A 17,269-nucleotide genomic window follows, 5' to 3' on the forward strand; every position below is an offset into this window, starting at 1 on the left:
CATTCTGACTTATTTACACAGTTAAAGAGTTCTATGTAAGTTTAAGGGTATGGTTAGGGACAGGTGTGGTGGTATGGGTAAGTTTAAGGGTAGGGTTAGGGACAGGTGTGGTGGTACAGTATGGGTAAGTTTAAGGGTAGGGTTAGGGACAGGTGTGGTGGTACAGTATGGGTAAGTTTAAGGGTAGGGTTAGGGACAGGTGTGGTGGTACAGTATGGGTAAGTTTAAGGGTAGGGTTAGGGACAGGTGTGGTGATATGGGTAAGTTTAAGGGTAGGGTTAGGGACAGGTGTGGTGGTGTGGGTAAGTTTAAGGGTAGGGTTAGGGACAGGTGTGGTGGTGTGGGTAAGTTTAAGGGTAGGGTTAGGGACAGGTGTGGTGGTATGTGTAAGTTTAAGGGTAGGGTTAGGGACAGGTGTGGTGGTGTGGGTAAGTTTAAGGGTAAAGTTAGGGACAGGTGTTGTGGTATAGGTAAGTTTAAGGGTGTAAAAAAGTTCAGTTCAGAGAGGAAGGAAGAAGGCAGGGTCGGCTTTAAGGAGACTCTGTGAGCTTTATTTCTCAGATCTGTCATCCAACAAAGCATAAACACGCTCAATGGCGCTTAACAAAACTCACTTCACAAACACAATGCTTTCAGTAACACACTCTCCAGAGCTCTCTTTGGTTCTCTCTCTGCTTCCGAGTCTCCAGTCTGTCTCTCTCTCTCTCTCTTTCTCAAATGTCCTCTTCCTGCTGGTTTTATGCAGCTCTCCATGCCCATTACTGGAACAAGGCACAGGTGTTAATCATTTGAACTTGATCGACTTATGCCGTGCTTGTCTCCCAACTCTCTCTCTCCTGCCACAGACCTCGCTAAACCACGCCCCTCCTGGCACAAAGGGTAAAGTTAGGGACAGGTGTGGTGGTATGGGTAAGCTTAAGGGTAAAGTTAGGGACAGGTGTGGTGGTATGGGTAAGTTTAAGGGTAAAGTTAGGGACAGGTGTGGTGGGATGGGTAAGTTTAAGGGTAGGGTTAGGGACAGGTGTGGTGGTATGGGTAAGTTTAAGGGTAAAGTTAGGGACAGGTGTGGTGGGATGGGTAAGTTTAAGGGTAAAGTTAGGGACAGGAGTGGTGGTATGGGTAAGTTTAAGGGTAAAGTTAGGGACAGGTGTGGTGGGATGGGTAAGTTTAAGGGTAGGGTTAGGGACAGGTGTGGTGGTATGGGTAAGTTTAAGGGTAAAGTTAGGGACAGGTGTGGTGGGATGGGTAAGTTTAAGGGTAAAGTTAGGGACAGGAGTGGTGGTGTGGGTAAGTTTAAGGGTAAAGTTAGGGACAGGTGTGGTGGGATGGGTAAGTTTTAGGGTAAAGTTAGGGACAGGTGTGGTGGTATGGGTAAGTTTAAGGGTAAAGTTAGGGACAGGTGTGGTGGGATGGGTAAGTTTAAGGGTAAAGTTAGGGACAGGTGTGGTGGTATGGGTAAGTTTAAGGGTAGGGTTGGGGACAGGAGTGGTGGTGTGGGTAAGTTTAAGGGTAAAGTTAGGGACAGGTGTGGTGGGATGGGTAAGTTTAAGGGTAAAGTTAGGGACAGGTGTGGTGGGATGGGTAAGTTTAAGGGTAAAGTTAGGGACAGGTGTGGTGGTGTGGGTAAGTTTAAGGGTAAAGTTAGGGACTGGTGTGGTGGGATGTGTGACTAATGTCTTAATTTTTGTCTTATTTTATCTTATGTATTTACTGAGAATGAAAAAAGTACTGTACACGTCTCTACACCGCGAATCTATCACTGTATTACAGAATATTATAAAATAATATAATTTCTGCCTCATTCTGTGATGTGAAGCCTGTCAGATTACAAAAGTAGTTTTTTTCAAACACTCGATTAAATGTTCTCTTTTGTTGGACAACAGGTTTGTAAACGCTTCTCATTAAAAGTTTGGAAAGAGGTTGTTGCTTTCTTCTAATCTCTACATTAAGGGGACTTTATGTCCAAACGCGATTGTTCCTGGCGCCCCCCGCAGCGCTGGTCTGGTTTCACACTCAACTTGATTCTTTCGAACCCTGGTGCACTTGTTCATCTTACGTCATCAAAAATGTGCACGGCGGATGATAGAAAACACACTGCCGTAAATATATTGTGTTTTTATTAATTTGGTGCTATTATGCGCAGCTGAGTAAACGACTCTTGGGTTTACTGTATGTGCGTCGCATGAAGTTCATGTGTTGCCCTGATTACACGCATATGCGCGAATACACTCGTATCCAAGATAAATCATCAACACCATCATCCCTTACATGTGTTTTATTGAACTAAATACATTGTAATACGCTAAAACACATATGCAGGTTACGTTTCTTCCTGAACAAATGCGCACCCGAGTCCATGTTGCTTTCACATTCACGTGAAACGCGGGACAGTTCGAGTGCCACCTCCTTCAGAGTCTCGGGTTCGGTACCCCGGTGCGCACCGAGCCCGCGATTGACAGCTTTTACATTAGCAATTTTTCATGCAAACCATGCCCCTTTTCGGACTAAAATGCCAATGACTCCGTCTCACAGTCCATGCAGAGATAGAGCAGCATTTATTGCGAACCGATCGATCCGCCCTGAACAGTGCTGCGCTTCATCTGCACATATATTTATTTATTTATTTAAAAAAATTGAAGCGATTTTCATAATTTCACAAAGACAAATCTCGATTTTGGTTTAATTTCAGACCGATTTTTTTGTAGCACGTGCGACATATATGTCCTGTACAGCCCTGTAATGGTAGGGGATAGGGACAGGTGTTGTGGTATGGGTAAGTTTAAGGGTAGGGTTGGGGACAGCTGTGGTGGTGTGGGTAAGTTTAAGGGTAAAGTTAGGGACAGGTGTGGTGGTATGGGTAAGTTTAAGAGTAAAGTTAGGGACAGGTGTGGTGGTATGAGTAAGTTTAAGGGTAAATGGCAGGTTTAACACGATGACGGATAGAGAAGCGATGGGTCGTTGCCCGTTGATCACGCCTCTTGTGGTCTGATTGGTTGAAGGACTATCCAATTGCATACAGAGTAATTTAATTTATGCTCGTTGATCACGCCTCTTGTGCAGTAGAAAATACCTAGCAGACTCCACAGACCAATGTTCAATCTTAAATTGAGCTTGGTCTGGTGATAGCCAGACAAGTGGAATGGGTAAGTTTAAGGGTAGGGTTGTTATAAATGTGTTTTTATAAATGTAACCAAAGAAATTAATTAAAGATGCAATTTGAATTTTATAGATGCAGCATTTGCATGCTGGACGTAGAACGCATTTCTAATCAAACTCACAGAACTCTCATGGCTGACATCCCGGAGTGTATTCGCCAATGGCCTCTCATCACCTCACGGAGGAAACGCAGAAGGAAACACGGTAGTCGGGGTGGACTCACAATCAGACTGAAAGCTCATCTTCAGGCTGGGTTCTTTTTAAACCCGTCGCCTAAGTCGGGTATTGGCGGCTCTGTCGCCTGGCGGACACGAGATCTGGCTCATCGGTGGCTTCGACCTATCTTCCCCCAGTGCCCGTCTCCTGTTTCCCTGGATGGCGTCCCTCAGATCGGCCTCTGTCGTCGGCAAAACGGCGTGACTTCTGGTAATCTGCGCTCATTGAGAAGAGCTTCGCTCACCTCCGACGTTATTTTTCCACCTAAAATGCCGCTGATCAACGCTCAATCTTTGGTGAACAAGACATTTCTGTTAAACGACTTCTTCTCCTCTCATAGTCTGGATTTTATGTTGATCACTGAATCCTGGACAAAGGTTGGTGATTTAACCCCTTTTTCTGAATTAGTTCCAACTGACTGTACATTTTTTAACTCTCCCCGTCCAAACAGATGAGGGGGGGGGATTAGTTATTATTTTAAAAAACAGTTCCTGTTTGTACATATACTAGCTTTGAAGCTCAGCTCCTACATTTTGATTGGAATGGCCCTATTTTATTAGGGGTGATATACCGTTCTCCACACTCAGCCCAGGACTTCACTCAACAATTCACTGAATTCATTGGAAATATCACCACAAACTTTGATTGTTTTTTATTGGTGGGGGATTTTAATATATATGTACAGTGGATAAAAGACTCCACTCACATCCAGGGTCACACTTTGGACCTTGTACTCTCTTATGGGCTTGGAATCAATGCTATTGTTATATCTGATTTTATGCTTTTGGACCATAAGCCTTTAATGTTTTCTATGTCCCCTCCTAGCCTTTCTGATTCTGCTAGTGAAACCATAACACTGTCTCGGCCCTATTCTCCTCAGTTTGGCTCAAACTTTAATCAGTACTTCATGGAATCCTGCTCTCATCTGCACTTGGATTCACCGCTATTGGACTTGGATGCCGAACAACACCTTTGTTTACTGAACTCTGCTTTGCTGGATGCTTTAAATGTCATTGCTCCCCTTAAGCCTTATGAACCCAAACCTAAATCTGAACCATGGCTTAATTTGGATATTCCTTTACTAAGAAAAGCTTGTAGAAAGGCGGAGCGCAAATGAAAAAAGGACAAATTACATATTTCATTCCAGTTGTTTAAAGACAGCTTATTGACCTATCAAAATGCTGTTAAGTCTGCTAAAGCCCCAAATTTTTTCTAATTTGATTATGGCAAATCATTCTAGACCTAAGGTTTTATTTTCAATTATAAATGCTGTTGTAAATCCCCCAGTAAACACTTTGTCTGCTGCATCCGATGCCTTATGCGAGAGCTTCCTGAGGTTTTTTATTGACAAAATCTCTACGTTGAGACCTAACGCATACCCTCTTAATACTGAACCCTCTATTCCGTTGTTGCATTCTGCTTCCTGGGAGGCTTTCAAACCTATTTCTTTGCAATTAAGACATTATAGTCAATATTAAAACATCGTTCTGCTCTCTTGACATCATTCCCCCCAAGTTTTTAAAGTTAATTGTTGACTCTGTTGGGCCAGGATTGTTGTCTCTTGTCAATAAGTGTCTCTTTACTGGTTCCGTCCCTGCTGCTCTTAAGATGGCCACTGTTTCTCCGTTACTCAAAAAGCCTTCACTTGATCCGTCTGTTTTAAACAACTTTCGCCCTATCTCTGCATTACCTTTCATCTCTAAGGTGTTGGAAAAAGTTGTGTTTGACCAACTTCAGTTTTTTCTTAATTGCAATGGTATCTCTGAAACATTTCAATCGGGTTTTAAGTCTGCCCACAGTACTGAATCTGCCCTTCTGAGAGTGTTAAATTACATTTATTTATCTAAAGACACTGGTGACTCTGTGGTTCTTGTGCTTTTAGATCTATCAGCAGCTTTTGACACTGTTGAACACTCCATCCTGTTATCCCGTCCTTAAGTGGTTCCAGTCTTATCTCTCTGACCGAAAGTTTTTAGTCAAGTTAGGCAATTTTTCCTCATCTATTGCTCATCTAACCTGTGGTGTCCCTCAAGGCTCTATCTTGGCGCCTTCTCTTTTTTCACTGTACATGCTACCGTTGGGCTCCATTTTAAGATGTCATGGTTTATCTTTTCCATTTGTATGCAGACGATACCCAAATATACTTACCAATTAAGAAAAACTATCCTTCTGCCTGTAAGTCCTTATTAATTTGCTTAGATGAGGTTAAATCGTGGCTAGCTCAAAATGTTATGTGTGTAAATGAGAACAAAACTGAAGTTATAATTTTTGGGCCCACCGAAAATTCCTGATCTGGGTATAATATCTGCGTTTAGATCTTCACTTGTACGGAACCTGGGCGTTCTGCTAGATGAGTCTTTAAAATTCGACAAACACATCTCGTCTGTAATCGGATCTAGTTTTCACCATCTCCGTCTGCTGTCTAAAATCAAACCTTTCCTAAATCCTAAAACCCTAGAGATGGCTGTTCATGCTTTCATCACCTCACATCTAGACTACTGCAATTCACTCTACTGCGGTATTTCTATGTCCCAAATTGCCCATGTTCAATTAGTTCAGAACGCTGCTGCTAGATTCCTTAATAATAGTGGTCAAAGCGCCCACATCACTCCAATTTTGAGGACTCTTCGCTGGCTGCCTATTAAATTCAGAATTGATTTTAAAATCCTGCTATTTGTTTATAAATCTTCACATGATTTAGCCCCCATATATTTATCTGAATTGCTGCATCCTCATACTCCTTCCAGAAGTTTGAGATCCAGCAACCAGAACCTTCTTTTAGTTCCACATACCAGACTCAAACGCAGAGGGGATAGAGCGTTTTCTGTGGTTGGGCCTTGGTTGTGGAACAATTTGCCTCCAGAAATTAGGTAAGCCGCTTCCTTGACCACTTTTAAGTCTCTTCTAAAAATGCACCTGTTTTCCATAGCTTATAATTAATTGTCTTTATAGTTTTTGTTGTGTTTTATGTTTGAACGTCTTTATCTTACCTTCTTTGGTTTTTATTCTTTATATTCGTTTAGTTTTGTTTAAACTGGGGTCTGTTTTAGTTGTTTTTAAAAAAAAAAAAAATTTCTTTAATCCGATCCAGTGTACAGCACTTTAGTCAGTCGTGTGGCTGTTTTATAAGTGCTGTATAAATAAACGGAACTTGAACTTGATGTAATTACATGCATGTATTTACATTTTTTAAATACAATGTAAAAACATGTATGCACACAATAAGTGAATTTGATCAAATTATTCATTTAAATACTAGTACATAGTAGTTAAGGCTGTTTGCATCCAACCTAGTGTGTCTGGTATGGCCTTATTCACGATTCCATTATGATGGCAACACACAATTTTTTTTAGTTCCTCTAAAACAGTCGATGATATATAATTTAAAGTTCTTGAAAATACTTCTTTACTTACCAGTGAAGGTGACTCATATTTTTTGTGGGTGAGTAACTGGACGCAAATTATTGAAAAATGCACTTTTCATTGGAGAAAATAAGGAGTCATGTGACCTGTGCACATGTGATGAACCCGGGGCACGTTCAAAGCTCAAACCGGTGCGCAACGTTTTGATACAGTTTCCGGTTGAACGTCATGTTTCCTGGAAACGGTGTGTAACGGTGTGCAACAGGTTTGAGATGCGTTTAATCTCGTTTGGTGTGTCAAATATGTCAGCCCAATCAGCAGCAACATGTATATAAACGACGCGGTATTAAAGAGACAGCTCACACAATGGGTCCAAGTAAAGATGTTTACAAATGTGTCCGCTGCAGCTCAGTATACACAACAATTGAAGGTATTAGAAGACATGATTGTCGTAAGAGTTTTATAGTAATATATATATATATATATATCAACATGATGATGTATTCATTTATATCTTTAGCTTCATTGCAAGGCAAGTTTGTTTATATACCAAATTTCATATAATTAAGTGCTTGACATAAAGTGAGAAAGAAAATACAAGCTATTAAAAACGTAAGATGATTTAAATTAGAATTGATTACCAGGAGATAAAAAAGTTTAATAAATGGGATTGGGATGTTGTCTTTTATTCTGGATAATAAGGGCAGTGATTGCATGTATTTTGCAGTATTAAACATGTATTTACATCGATTTCATCAGGCTCCGAAAATTCCTCAAAAAGAACACAAAGAATGGCCTTCTCAGCTGCCATAGTTACAACTCTTGCGTCAACAGAACAGGGTGTTCAACGCTGCACCGTTTCCGTTAAAAAAAAAACGTTTTGCAGCGTTTTGTTGGGGCTGAACGCAGCCCAGGACACAAAATTGACCCCTGTGGGTCATGTGACCCCTTTTTTGCACTTCCATTGATTAGTATTTTGAGTTCTCCTTCCCTGAGATATGTTTGACCAATATATTGGTGTTTCATTTTATTAAAAATAAACTAAAATAGACTATGGGAGGCAACACCGTACCTATACAACAATCCACTTTGTTTTTATCGTAAGAGCAGGCGAGGACATTGTAATTTGATTGATTGCTTTCAGTCTCATTTGCTTCCAGTTATTTTAGCTTTACAAAAACTGTCCGTCATGTTCCTTGTTAGTGAAAACTGTTACATGTTAAATTATTTTATTTTATTATCGTAATCATAAACACTCTTTGATCTTATTTGATCATTTAAGCATTTCACTATTCTTCCAGTTATTTACCTATAGCGACAAATGTATTGCCTCTGCACATTCACATAAATCTTACTTCAGCATTGAAAAATAAGGCGGATAACAGAGGAGAATTATTAATGGAGGACCATTATCTCTGGTTGACCAATCAGCAGAAAGGGTATCCACCCACATTTGGAAATCGAATGATCAAGCTGTTTATCCGTTTTCTTCCACTGAACCTAAAATAGAAAGATGAATAAAGGCACTGTTTTCTTGTTGTACAATTTCAAATTCTCAAAACGTACACAAACATCATTCATATTGAGCAAAAATGCTTTTCTGTTAGGAAAATTCATGACATTCAGGCATTTTTTAACTATACTTAGCAGTGTATACTTTCTCAGTTGTTGTTGTTTTTAAATTGATTATCCAATCACAACTATGTGTAATCAGCTGAAGATAGAGACAGATAGCTCTAATCTTATCTCTTATCAGTCTTTATTGACTCATTTCTTCCATCTTATGTTTAAAGGTCTTCCGTCCACATATATTCAAGATTCTATGGATGTAAAATAAAACATATACAATATTACAATCTGTTAAATTGCCTCTAAATTGACATTGTTTGTGGAATCCTTTTACACTAATATTCCACATGATGGCAGTAGTCAAGCCATTGATTTATTTTTACGTGATGTTTTTTAAATAAGACACCTGGTATTGATTGTATAAAAGAACTTACTAAATTGGTAATTACAAATGACTTTTTCATGCTAATTAGAATCAAGAGTGTTATTTCATGTAATACTAACATAACTTAAAGTGCTTATTGCAACCTTTATTATTATTTTTATATTTTTACACATCATCTCTCTCTCTCTCTCTCTCTCTCTCTCTCTCTCTCTCAAATTCAAATTCAAAAGAGCTTTATTGGCTTGACAAATTGTACATATTGCCAAAGCATGGACAAAGTGAACAAGTGTGGAAAAACAGGGGGTGGTGGTGGGGGATGTACTTTAAGTGTTGTGTGTGTGTATAAGAGTTTGTGTGAGTGTGTGTGTGTTTGTGTGTGTGAGTAAATGGACGCATCACCGTTTGGTCGACTCTTCCCTCTTTTGGTGGCAGGAATTGATGTATTTTGCTGCTAGTGAAATGCAGTCTCTCGTTTCGCCAAGTAAATATTGAGCTTGTGCATCATTCTTCAACATTTTGAGGTTGGGACAAATAATTTCAAATTTGGGAAAGAATTGTTTTTGAATGTCATTATAATTCGGGCAGGTGGTTATGAAGTGCAGCTCTGTATCTATTTCTCCTTGGCTACAGTACAGGCATAACCTGATCTCTCTGGGTAGACAGCTCTGTCTGTCTCTCTCTCTCTCTCTCTCTCTCTCTCTCTCTCTCTCTCTCTCTCTCTCTCTCTCTCTCTCTCTCTCATCAGACAACCGGACTAATTCCTGGACACAAACCGTACTGAGACAGTGCTTTCTTCTGTGTAGGCATAGTGGAAATATGAATAATTTCAGAAATATTACATCTGCACCCACAACTGCCCCTTAAACTATACTTCTAAATCGCACAGCCTGATTTATTTAGCTGTCCATCTCTCAATATTTGTGTGGTAAAGCTGTGTGACCCACTAGACAGCAAGAAGCGAATATGCTAAAGCAGTTTATTTTATGATATTGATCAACTGTCTTTGTATTACGCCATTTATTACAAGACTGCTTAACAAATACATTGGGAACAACGGTAGTGTCTATGTAGGAAATCACTCGCATGGGACAACAGGCAATTATACAATTTAATGCCATTACACATGATATTTCACCACAGAATGTTGCCATTGATCAATCACACATATACAGTGTTGGGGTAATGCATTACACGTAACGCAATTTACAAAATCAGATTACTTTTTCAAGTAACTAGTAAAATAACACATTACTTTTAAATGTACAACAAAATATCTGAGTTACTTTTTCAAACAAGTAACGCAAGTATTCCCATGTATTGACTGACAGCCCATGTTCAGAGAAATCAGGAGTAAGTACAGAGGGGTTATGTGTAAACATGATTTATGATGGTTATAAACATGATATTATGGTCTAGACTAAATGTGAGCAGGCATTTACTAATCTCACTTTCACAAAAACAGATTCAGTGTTGCTCAAAATGAATAAAAATAGTAAAATGCCAACTCAGAATAATACACAAACCTGAAGCATTTAAATATGTTAAATTACACAAATATACTTTATGCACTTAATCTCACTTTAATTAACCGTCTTTGCTGCTGACCTTCAATTATGTGGGGTATCACATAATAGCATAATGTGAATATTAACATGCAAATATATGTTTCTATAACATTCATATATAAGTTGCGAGGTTGGGCCTCTATGGATTGGACTTGTTTGTTCAGCTCATCCCACAGATGCTCGATTGGATTGAGATCTGGGGAATTTGGAGGCCGAGTCAACGCCTCAAACTCGTTGTTGTGCTCCTCAAACAATTCCTGAAGCATTTGTGCTTTGTGGTGGCGCATTATCTGCTGAAAGAGCCACAGACACCAGGGAAAACCGTCTCTATGAAAGGCTGGACATGGTCTCAACAATGCTTAGGTAGGTGGTGCGTGTCAAAGTCACATCCACATGGATGGAGGACCCAAGGTTTCCCAGCAAAACATTGCCCAAAGCATCCCACAGCTTGTCTGTTTGATCGGACCACACGGACCTCAATGAGCCTCAGCCGGTTCTCCACTGGTCCTTCATGACCCTGTGGCCGGTTCTCCACTGGTCCTTCATGACCCTGTGGACGGTTCTCCACTGGTCCTTCATGACCCTGTGGCCGGTTCTCCACTGGTCCTTCATGACCCTGTGGCCGGTTCTCCACTGGTCCTTCATGACCCTGTGGCCGGTTCTCCACTGGTCCTTCATGACCCTGTGGCCGGTTCTCCACTGGTCCTCCATGACCCTGTGGCCGGTTCTCCACTGGTCCTCCATGACCCTGTGGCCGGTTCTCCACTGGTCCTCCATGACCCTGTGGCCGGTTCTCCACTGGTCCTTCATGACCCTGTGGCCGGTTCTCCACTGGTCCTTCATGACCCTGTGGCCGGTTCTCCACTGGTCCTTCATGACCCTGTGGCCGGTTCTCCACTGGTCCTCCATGACCCTGTGGCCGGTTCTCCACTGGTCCTTCATGACCCTGTGGCCGGTTCTCCACTGGTCCTCCATGACCCTGTGGCCGGTTCTCCACTGGTCCTTCATGACCCTGTGGCCGGTTCTCCACTGGTCCTTCATGACCCTGTGGCCGGTTCTCCACTGGTCCTCCATGACCCTGTGGCCGGTTCTCCACTGGTCCTCCATGACCCTGTGGCCGGTTCTCCACTGGTCCTTCATGACCCTGTGGCCGGTTCTCCACTGGTCCTCCATGACCCTGTGGCCGGTTCTCCACTGGTCCTTCATGACCCTGTGGCTGGTTCTCCACTGGTCCTTCATGACCCTGTGGCCGGTTCTCCACTGGTCCTCCATGACCCTGTGGCCGGTTCTCCACTGGTCCTTCATGACCTCTGAGCACTTTTGATAGAGACTGACCACTGCAGACCGGGAACACCCCGCAAGAGCTGCAGTTTTGGAGATGCTCTGACCCAGTCGTCTATAGCCGTCACAATCTGGCCCTTGTCAAACTCTCTCAAATCATTACGCTTGCCCATTTTTCCTGCTTCTAACACATCAACTCTGAGGACAAAATGTTCACTTGCTACCTAATATATCCCACCCACTAATAGAGATCATCAGTGTTATTCACTTCATTGGTCATGGGTCATAATGTTCTGCCTGATCGGTGTATGTAAGAAATAAACATTCCTGTTCAGTATCACAAGCTGTCGTGTTATTCAGGTACTTTAAAAAAAAAGTCCATTAGTCTAAAATTAGCTCATTTAGAGAATTATTGATGTATTTTCGTATATGTTTAGCCTTCTTCACAAAAAATGCTGAGTTGTTTCTTGGTCAAAATGGACAAACCCAACCATTGGGTTAGAATTTTAATTAATTATTTTTTTTTTAATTAACCCAATGATTGGATTTGTCCATATTTGACCAAACTTTTTATTTATTTATCAGGCTGTAATTTCGTTAGTTAATGCAGTTTTTGCAGTTTGTTTCCTTGATGTTTCAATTTCATTAGGCTAATGGAATTAAAACTGGCAGTGCCCCTTGCATACTGAAAACCAATGTCATTATTACTTAAGTGTATGGAAATTTTGGGGAGTTTAAAAATGCACTGACAGGAGCCCCTTCACAAAGTTTTCTTACGGCCTCCAGAAGTGTAGAATCGGTACTGGTTAAACCCCTACTCTTTTTTAGAGGACATCCTGGGATTTTCAATGACCCCTGAGAGTCAGGACCTCGGTTTAACGTCTCATCTGAAGGACGGTGTTTGTTACAGACGTCGTTAGGCCTATTTTAGGGGGGCTGAAGCTACCCCAAAATGTTCCTAAGCCCCCCTAAATGATAATAAGACCAACAATAACAATTTGATTTATCAATAACCGTATCCTCATTCATATTTAGAGGCAACAAATGATATATATCCAGCTACAAAAAAATAGCCGAAAAGTCGGAAGTTGGACAGAAGTACAAAGAGATGCGCTATCAAGATGATGCATCGCGTCTCGTTGCATTGGTGTGAACTGTGGCAGCTTTCAGAGCGTTGCAGACCGGAGCGCTACTGCCTGGAGGATTCATCTCGTCTCGTCGTCACCAAGGTTATAATCGTTAACGAAAAAACGAAAACTAGGTGGGTTGTCGTTAACTGAAATAAAAATAAAAACGAGGCATTACAAAAAAACGATAACTAAACAAATCTTTAACTTGTGTTTGGCAAAACTAACTAAAATAAAAGTATCGATTAAATGTCCTTAGTTTTCATCTTTATCAATGTATTTCATAGAGCAAATAACGTTCAGCTGCATTTCCTTTCCCTCACTCACGCTCTCTCTCACATGCGCTACACGCGCTCACACACACACGCACACACACCGCCGTCTTCTTGAGAATGAGTGTTCGACGTTGAAAGAAAGTTTGCGAAAGGTTATCTCGTGAACACCTTTAGACAATCCCACTTTAAAAAGTGGTATAAAAATATTTTTAATTCAGAATATAATTTTGTCAGTGTGTTAATGTCGACCTGAGAAGCGATTGCTACTTTAGAAAGTTAACTAGTTGCAAGTCTGAGGTAAAATGCACTTGGGTTGTCGATGTCAAAACACCATATAAGCTGTGATTCAAATATTAAATAATGTTGTCATTATTGTATAGGGTAAATTTAGTATAGGGTGTGAAAATTGTACAGTTGTGATATTTGTAGCCTATAGGTTTAGCTCAATTTAAGTTTAGCTGTAGCCTATATTTGTATTTTAGCTCAAAAATGGGTTGAATACACGCGGTTCTGTGTAATTAAATAGCATTCTGTGGACAACTTATCTTATATAGAGAGGAATTAGATATAGTATGCTATTACTTTATCATTCATTTACATGAGCAGACAGACATCATTTAAGTCATTGCTTATAGTAACTCATCAGGAGCAAATGTGAAAGTAAATTCCTCCGATCAGCTTTGATGTGTCTAAAAGCTAACATTACAGTAACTTTTCTTTAACAGAGTAGAAATGGAAGAATCCCCCCCCCCCCCTCTGTCTTCCAATCCTAGTGACGTCCCCAGTGTCCTCATCACTATACTGGGGTGTTAGGACCCACACAGACCACAGGGTGAGCGCCCCCTGCTGGCCTCACTAACACCTCTACCATCAGCAGCCTCGTTTCCCTGGAGGTCTCCCATCCAAGCTCAACCCTGGAGATATGGCTGCTGGCAATAATAAGCAAAATGACTTTAGATAAACATCACAATTGTGTTTAATTTGTTGCTTTTATTGCTGAAGTAAGAATTTCGAACTTCTCCTGCATCCTATTCTTCTGCATTCCAGCAGCTGTAAAGGCATGAATTTGCATTTCCTTCAGCCTGAGGCTTATTCATTTAAATTTTGGTGTGAAAGGTCCTTTACATTTGCCAAAAATAGAGCTTATGTTTTGTTGTTAACAACAAGCAATCCCAGGCCAGTCCAGAAAATGACACAAAAATAGCACAATGGAACACACTTAGTTTCTCTTTTTTAAGGAGTAATGCAATATTGTAATGCACTACATTTAAACGTAACTTTCCCCAACACTGATCATACATGTATACACTATATTGCCAAAAGTTTTGGGACGCCTGCCTTTACATGCACATGAACTTTAATGCCATCCCATTCTTAATCCGTAGGGTTTAATATGGAGTCGGCCGACCTTTTGCAGCTCCAACAGCTTCAGCTCTTCTGGGAAGGCTTTCCTCAAGGTTTAGGAGTGTGTTTATGGGGATTCTTCTAGAAGCGCATTTGTGATGTTGGACGAGAAGGCCTGGCTCTCAGTCTCTGCTCTAATTCATCCCAAAGGTGTTCTATCGGGTTGAGGTCAGGACTCAAGTTCCTCCACACCAAACTCGCTCATCCATGTCTTTATGGAGACGCTTTGTGCACTGGTCAGTCATGCTGGGGCAGGAAGGGGCCGTCCCAAAACTGTTCCCACAAAGTTGGGAGCATAAAAAAGTCCAAAATGTCTTGGTGAAGCATTAAGAGTTCCTTTCACTGGAACTAAGGGGCCAAGCCCAAATCCCATTCTCTCACTAATGTGTGTAGAAGCGTCTGCAGGCCTAGAGCTTGATTTATACACCTGTGGACATGAAGGGATTGAACACCTGAACTCAAGGATTCAAAAGGGTGTCCCAATATTTTTGGCAATATAGTGTATATAGAGGTACACAGAGAATAAGAGTCTCTTTGTAATTATTTTCCGTTAAAGAGAACTTAGATTAGGGATTAGGGACACATTTACACAAGAAGTAAAATGTCACATGTTGTACAGTATTTAGATTCCCACCAGGGGCTTCTTGACACTCCGCAGAAAGCAATAGCAGTGGGGGAGAAACAAAACTTGGTGATGGGATTGTGCTGATGAGAAATGATACCGTTGGTTCAGAGTGCAAATCTGTTCCTGTGTTTTTTGTTAATATTTTGATGATTCTCTGGGGCTGGGAAGAGATTTGTTAAACAAACACAGTGTCCTGGGGCTCAGCTCAGTTTTGTCTCTCACTGCAGTGGCGTGTGCACCAGTTTTTGTACTTTTGTACCCAAGAGTATAGCATGGCAAACATGCCAACTGCTGCCCGCTTTCTCTTGCTGGAGGACCTGAAGAGTCTTTGCATACAGGAGCGTATAATTAGCAAACACTTTCTCTCCCACCTTTGCTCCAGTTTCAAAACACAATTAAATGTAGCATAAGGGACTGCACTGCAAGAATGGCTTCTTTCTCAGTGTCTTTGTCTTGTTTAGCAAAATTACATATTATATTAAGTTATGTTTTCTGTTAGTTGTATCAAAATTAAGTGAGTTTTGAGTAACACTTTATAATAATTGTATGCTATTAATCATTAGTTATCTATAATGAGTTTAATAATTTTATTTTCGTTCTTTATTAAATCATTTCTAAATGAAGTATTACATTATTTACAAACCAGTTATTTAGTCTTTAAATATCCTATTTAAAAGCTTTACGAGGCATAAATAGATGAGCTCACAACAATAGTTAACTGACCTAACCTGAATTAATCATGAATTCCTGTAGAAATATGTGTTAATAAAGCATGTATTAACACACTAAGTAACTATTATTATATGTCTAAATAATAAGACGTACAAATGTACATTTAAATAGTTTATTAATCATTTATTTACACTTTCTAAATCATCTGATGAACCCCTGATAACTCCTAAATAACTGGTTTGTAAATAATGTAATACTTCATTTAGAAAAGATAAATTGATCATTAATAAGGTATGAAAATATTTAACGGGGAAATTTTCTTAAATGAAAATTATTAAACACATAATAGATATGCTTATAAATCAAGAATAAAGTATTTATAGCTGTAAATATAAACTGCTTATTAATGTCTATTTATGCTTTATAAATTATGAATTAATAATTTTATTTGGTATTAATTAACTATTTGCGTAACTAATCTGATATCTGCATTTACACTACACTTGGCGACACAAACAAAAAATAACTTTTTTCAACTAAATTTCAATAGTACATTGACTTTAATTTACTGATTACTAATTTTTCTGACCCCATTGGCAGAAATTTTATCTTGATTTAAGCAAAACTTGGTAACACTTTATAATAACTGCATGCGGTCACTTTTAAAAGACCGGATATAAACCTGGTTTCACAGACAAGGCTTAAGACTAAATGCCCCAGACTAAAATGCAAGTTGGAGCTGTTTTAACTGAAAGCAACTTGCGCTGAATCTTAAAATATGTCAGAGCCATTGTTTTGTCTCAATATGCACAAGTAATTTTTTTTTTTTTTGTAAGGCATATTATTTTTTTATTTTTTATTTTATGAAATATCCTTATTAAACTAAAGCCTAATCCAAGCTTAATCTAATAGTGATGGAGAGTTTGGTTCTTTTCCGCGAACCGGTTCTTTCGTTTCAATGAACCGATAAAAAAAAAAAAACGGTTCACCTGTTCTTTTACGTCCTCACATAATGACATCAATTCTATCATCCCAGTGGATGAAAATACATCCAAACACATTCATAACAAGTAATTTGTAGTTCTTATGTTTACATTATGCAAAGGCACTCAATACAGCCACTGTCGTGCAAATGCAGATGTTTTACACAGATTGAATAAACTTCCACAAGTCCTCGGTTCACCCGTGCTCATGTTATCAGCACAGCATCAGTTGTTCGAGAGAAACAGTTCGGTTCAGATGACGCTATTACACATGCTCACACATGCACATATCTCAGCTCATCGGTTCTCAGTATCGAATGTGTCCGAAAGAAACAGTTCTCGATTCTGTACTGGTGATTCGAGAACCGCTGCAACCGCTGTGTGCTGAGCTGAGAACTACTGCAAGCTGAATATATAGACTATATCAAAACTAGTGTTTTGATTAATACATTTTAAGATTTATATCAACTTATTTAGAAATTAAATAAGCTGTTCCTGAAAATATCATGCATTATTGATAAAACAAATAAATGTTTAAAGGGGTGATGCTTTTGATATATTAAAGTTCATCGTGATATAAGAATATCCTGTAAGTTTCAGAACTGAAAACGTCCTTGTTAGTCAAAGAAAAGCTTTTATAGACACCAG

This window comes from Gobio gobio (genome assembly GCF_949357685.1).
Source record: "Gobio gobio genome assembly, chromosome: 14".
Taxonomy (NCBI): domain Eukaryota; kingdom Metazoa; phylum Chordata; class Actinopteri; order Cypriniformes; family Gobionidae; genus Gobio; species Gobio gobio.